This window comes from Ananas comosus, linkage group 2, assembly GCF_001540865.1.
Source record: "Ananas comosus cultivar F153 linkage group 2, ASM154086v1, whole genome shotgun sequence".
Classification (NCBI taxonomy): domain Eukaryota; kingdom Viridiplantae; phylum Streptophyta; class Magnoliopsida; order Poales; family Bromeliaceae; genus Ananas; species Ananas comosus.
In genome coordinates, this window is record NC_033622.1 from 2506551 (window position 1) to 2513005 (window position 6455).

Below are 6455 nucleotides of genomic sequence, written 5' to 3' on the forward strand. Positions count from 1 at the left end.
AGAATATAAATATTAGAATGATCTATTCAAGATTCGAGTTGCTGAACATGATGTAATTAAGTTGCCAAAAAAAACTATAAAAAATTTAGTTAGTTTGGATTGTACATTTTTTTTTTTAAAGGGAAAGATAGCATGGTACCCGCTTAGGATTGTTAAAGGAGTCGATTAAAGGGTTCTCTCGTATAGGCCATCAAAAAATCATTAATTGATCTGAGGCCTTTCATCAACTAGGTAAATGATTTCTAAAAGTTGACGAGTTTGATTTTTTTACATAGATATTTAAAAATACTCTAAATTATATTTAACGATATTACTGATCCTCCATATAAAAGAATATTATCTAGCTAGAGATGAGTTATATTTTAGGCCCTATTGTTTGTGTTGGTTGTTGATTTTAGGCTTTAATAAACATTTTTTAGTGACATTTCTGCTTACTTATAACATTTTACAATAAAGGTAAATTTAATCCTCACTGTTGTTAAATGGCAATTAATTTTAATTTGCTCCCCTTTTTGGGGCTTTTTTTTTATTTTGTCATCCTGCAATAAATAGTCACATCTATGTCATCCCTTGAATGCAAGGACATCTCGTGAGTACGTAGCGTGATTGAATGTCTAATATGGCATATAATGTTTGGTCTTTAATAATTTTTTAAATTAGATAAAGTTAAAAAATGTACTCAACTATGAATCATTTTAAGTCAACTATCTAACTTTTCAAAATTTTGAATTTTCTAATTCAATCTTTCAATTTGATTATTTTGAATCGGTCAGTGATACATTGACTTCAAAATTTAACTTAATTACTCACTTTAATGAATTTGTAGTTTCGAAAATTATATGAAGTATACTAACTAAATTTGGAAAGATCGACAACGCACTTATATTTTTGAAGTCAAAGTGTCGTTGATCAACTCGAATCAGACAAATTGAAAGACTGAGTAATAAAATAAAAATTTATGAAAGATTGGATAGCCAACACAAAATACTCTATAATTTAGATAAATTTGATACATTTTATCTTAGATAAATTATTCATAGATAAAATATTTCATCCTGTCAAATCATCCATAAATATCGATCGAGATTTTTTTAAGGAGCAAAATTCAAACCACTTATAGTTATCATAATAAAAAAAATCTCAAACTGACTAATTTATTGCCGAATAAATTATTCCGATATTCAAATATATATGTCTCAAGGTGAGTAAATTAAATATTAAGGTACCGTTTGATTGGAGGATAAGTAAAAAGTGGATATTTCGGAAATAGGTATAAATTGAGGTATAAGCGAGAATTAGATCAATTTTGCGTTTAGATGAAAATTGGGTTATTCCTAGAAATAAGAAAAATAGCTTTTGGTTAGGTAAGATGGAATAAGAATTAAAGTGGATAGTTATAAATAAAAAATAATAATATTATTCTTTTCTTTATATTAGAATTTAAATTTTTATATTTTATATTTATATTTTAAAATTAAAATATAAACTTTTAAATTTTAAATCAAAATTAAAATTAAAATTTTAAAATCTCAAACTATAATTTTAAAAAATTAAAATTTTAAATTTTAAACTTTAAATTTTAAGATAAAATTTTAATTAAAACAAAAATCAAATTCTAAATAAAAAATATAAAATATCAAATTTAAATTTTAAAATTAAACAATTTAAATTTTAAATTTTAAATTTTGTTAATTTTAAAAATTATAATTTTTTAATTTTTTAAACTTACGAAATTTAATTTTATAATAAATATAAATTCCTTCTCTCTCTCTCCTTCTTTCACGGTGTGGAACAAGCTGGGTTAATTCCGCTTTTCCACCTTGGTGGGGATATTAAGGCCCCGTTTCGTTGGGGATAGGGAGGATAACGAAAGTTATCCCGGCTATTCGCCGAAACGGGCATGAAAATTGGCCGGAATATTTTATCCCGGTCAAACCTTGCTTTCCCGGTTATCCCAGGATAGAAAAATTTGTTTTCACCATTTTGGTAATGCGCTAATTCAATGCCTTAATTTCAACTTAATTAAAATTATAATTAAATTAAACTAAAGTATATAATATAATATTATTATATATTATAATACATTTATTTTTATTATAAATATTATTAGTTATAGCTAATATATTATTTATATTTAATATGTATAATAATAATTATAATACATATTTTAAGTATTATAATGAATTCTTTTTTATTATAATTTAAGTTTAACGTAGAATTTTTAAAAATCTATAAATTTATTATAATAAATTATTTTTATTAATTGTTCCCACCTATTCTTATTTAAAATCTAAAAATTAAATTTTAAATTTTCAAATTTATTTATATCTTCAAATTAAAAGTTATTTTAATTTAAATTTATTTAATTTAATTTAATTTTATATTTTAATTTGAAATTTAAAATTTGATATTTTATATTTATTAATTTAAATTTACATCTTAATTAAAGTTTTAAATTTAAAATTAAATTTAGTATAATAGATGGCATAATATGATTATTTTTTATTTATTAAAAACTCATATCTTCTTATTCTTATCATCTAACCAAACGTTTATTTTTTTTAATCCTAAAAATAACGGCATTTTCATCCAATACAAAATTGATCTAATCCCCGCTTATACCTCAATTTATACCATATCCCTGGAAATAAGCCAATTTTGTTTATCCCTGAACCAAAACGATACTTTAGTGTTTTCACTTATCTTGTTTTGTTTTTGTTTGTATTTGGAGGTTAAGGGTGGAATAAATTCTTTATTTTATCTTTATCCCCAACCAAAAGTAAAATCTCTCCATGGTATAAATTCTTTAATAATTTGCTTTTGCATAACATAGTCGACGTGGCTCTTCCCTACACCTTACAATTTATCATTAAAAAATAAATAATCATATCGTATGAGCAAACCTTTTTACATACACAGTAAACAACCTAATACTTCTCAACTTGGATCACTTCTCTCTCTCTCTATCTTTCTCTCTCTCTTCCTGTTTTGGATCACAATCATATCGGATGTCTTGTCAATTTTAAAAAATATAAAAATATACATAATATATCTGAATTTGGATCATTTTGAACTAGCTGCCTAATGTTTCAAAATTTTACTATCGAATTTTTCAATTTGTTTAATTTGAATTGATCAACAGTATTTTGACTCCGCAATTTAATTAGCTAACTACTTACTTTAATAAATTTATAGTTCCAAGAATTATATATAGTATGCTAACTAAACTTGCAATGATAAACAACGTATTGAAATTTTAAAACCAAAATATCGTTGACAGATTCAAATCAAATAAATTAAAAATATTTTTCGAAAGATTGAAAATTAATTAAAATGGTCCATAATTTAAGTACCTTCTTGACATTTTTGCTTTTAAGAATTATGTGCATACAAATATAAATATCTATAACATGACAAGAAGAGCATATTTGGATACCAAAATAAATTATCTTGTAATAATTAATGTATAATAAAATTTTCTTTTTGTGATTGCCATCATCTTTGACAAATTATCTTGTAATAATTAATGTATAATAAAATTTTCTTTTTGTGATTGCCATCATCTTTGACGCTTCACAGTCATAGTTCTTCCAAATAATACAATAAAGGGAAAACTTCAAAAACCCCCTCTGTGGTTTCATGCATTCTCACTTTAGTATCCTGTGGTTTAAAACGTATCAATTTGCCCCCCTGTGGTTTTGTTTTTATCTTTTCAAAAGCTTTTTCGTTAATATTTCGTTAAATTATATACAAAAAACTTCAGATAACCATCTATGTTTATCGAATATTCACTTTAGTATCCTTTAATTTTAATTTTGTCACTGATTTAAGAAAAAAAAAATAATAAAATTGATAATAAAAAGAGAAAATAAAATCACAGGGTACTAAATTAATACACTTTAAACCATAGAATAGTAAAGTAAAAAAGTGTGAACCTATAGAGTGATATTTAAAGTTTTTCCTAAAATTTATCTGTAAGTAGAGCGTTACTCAAATTCTTAGGAGCTGGCCGATATATGGGCTGAAGAGCGTTACGATCCGGACCGTATTCACAGTTCAAGAACATGTAGAGTGCAGTTTCGGAGTCCACGAACCTACGGCCCATTAGAGACAAACTGGAAGGCCCATTTATGGAGGATTAGGCTGGGCTTATGGGGCCGAGCTTCTCCACCAGAAGGTCTACAACCCAAATTAATGGGCCTAATGTTTGTAGTGNATTTTATGTATATAATACTTAATATAAAATAAAATAATTAAATATTAATATATAAATGATAAAACTTAATAAAATAAAAAATATATCAAATTTAATTAATTTATATAATATAATAAAATTTAAGTATAAATATATTGTCATAAAAATAATATTTATATTAATATATGTATTATTTATTAAATTTGAGCATTTATTTAATTTATTTGAAATTAATTAAAATAAAGTATAAAAAAAATAAAATGGCATAAAAAGAAAAAAAGAGACAAAAAAAATAAGTTCCGGCTTGTTCTCCATTTCATGGAGAACAATCTTAACGGGTTGTTCCCGGAACAACCCGTTAAGCCCGGAACAACCGGGTTGTTCCATTTTGCATTGCGTTTGGGGGGACAACGAGGGATATCCCGCCTTGTTCTGGGATATACTTCCAACCAAACGCAGCCTAAGAGCTTAGCACCACAGTTATATTTCTATATTCGAGCTATATTGAGCCAAACACGAGTGAACTGGCCGAAATTCGTGTTTAACATATTAAGATTTTGAGCTAAAAAATTTAACTTATTTAATAAATGAGTAAATTAATTTCGTGCTCATTTCGAGTCAAACAAGAGCTGCATCGCCACCCCTACATCAAGGGCTTAGCGCCGCAGTTGGGGTATTATATATTTGCAAAGTATATATAGCTGCCCTAACTAGTTAGGGCCTGAGGCTTTAAAAGGGAATTGTGCGTGGGATGTGACAGCTTAGCATTTGATAGCCAACCAGGTGTTCCAAGAACAGGTTCCTTTGTAGCTTTTACTAAGAATTTTAGGGGGTGGTGAGGACACAATCATGAATAATTAAAGTAATAATGGAGTTAAAAGGAGTTGATCATGAACTCTTTTTTGGGTTATGTAGAATATTGGTGGTTCTTTTGTAGGTGATAGCTATGCTTAGGCTACAATTGGATTGATGTGAAATTATAGTTTAGTGCTAGGGAAACAACTGTGCAGGATCCATTCGATAGGGCGCGCTTTTTAAAAAACTGTCATTGGACCTGTCAATCTCTATTCATAAATATTCATAGATTATTTATAAATTATGAATATGAATATTAATTTTTTTATTCAAAAAATTATAAATAAAATAAGCGGATAGTTAAATTATGAATATTTTGAATTATCTTAGTACTTGTGGATCCTAGCATATATAATTTTTTTTAAAAAAAGTGAATACTAATTTTGTTTTATCCGCTCCTAGAACCATAACACTAATTTCTCTTAGTGTTTTTTGACTTTATTACCTGTTGTATGTTATAATATTTTAAACAATAAAATTATATTTGATATTTTAAAAATAGTATATATGTTATTTGTGTTTGAAAAGTATAAGAACAAAAAGAAAAAAAAATTAAAAAAGGAGCATCTTGTGGGTAACCTGTATAGTGGTCCGTTGACCCACAAGTAGATATGGATAAGAATGATGACTATCTAAAAATTTATGAATAAATTTTATCCGTACCCGCATAATTCATGAATAAAATGACCTATTCGCGGATTGTCTAATCCGTCTGTTTACCAGTCTAACTGTGAGACTTTATCTTGCAGTACTTCTTGTATAATGCACAGCCTCTTGTAATTTCTACTGGATTTGCTCAGTTGGGTTGATTCGAGTCGAGTTGAATTGAAATTTATGGTAACTAAATCGAAACCCAACAAAACTCGTTTTCAAACTAGCGCAACTTGAATTGGTGAGTCATATGATCGACCAATCTTAACACTATATTGAACAACAAATTTAGAGAAAGCTCAACAAGGTTGAACGGAGAACTCCTTGTTCAAATTTTGTTCCATTTCGATCTGTTTGTAACTTGACGACGACATTGAGAAAACAGAAATTATTATAAATCTGTTAATCCACTGATCTAATCTGAATTAGACCCAGATTATCTGGTTTAGGAGATTCAAGTTGCATGCATAGCATATCAAATGGATTCTAGTCCTATTCTAGTCCCTAAGCTGATGTGTAGACACAATAATCACCTCTTAATTCGTTCATGCTTTTTGACTAACACATGTAATAACAATTTTTTTTTTCTTTATTGTGAATCAATTATTATTTTCTAAAAATTTAAACAACCAAAGATTGATACCTTAATATTTTATATTCAATATTTTTTTCTCACGTCAAGGCTTAAAGATGTTTTTGCCAAAGATCGATATTTTTAGCCAAAAATTGGTGCTCTTAATATTTATATTCAAGT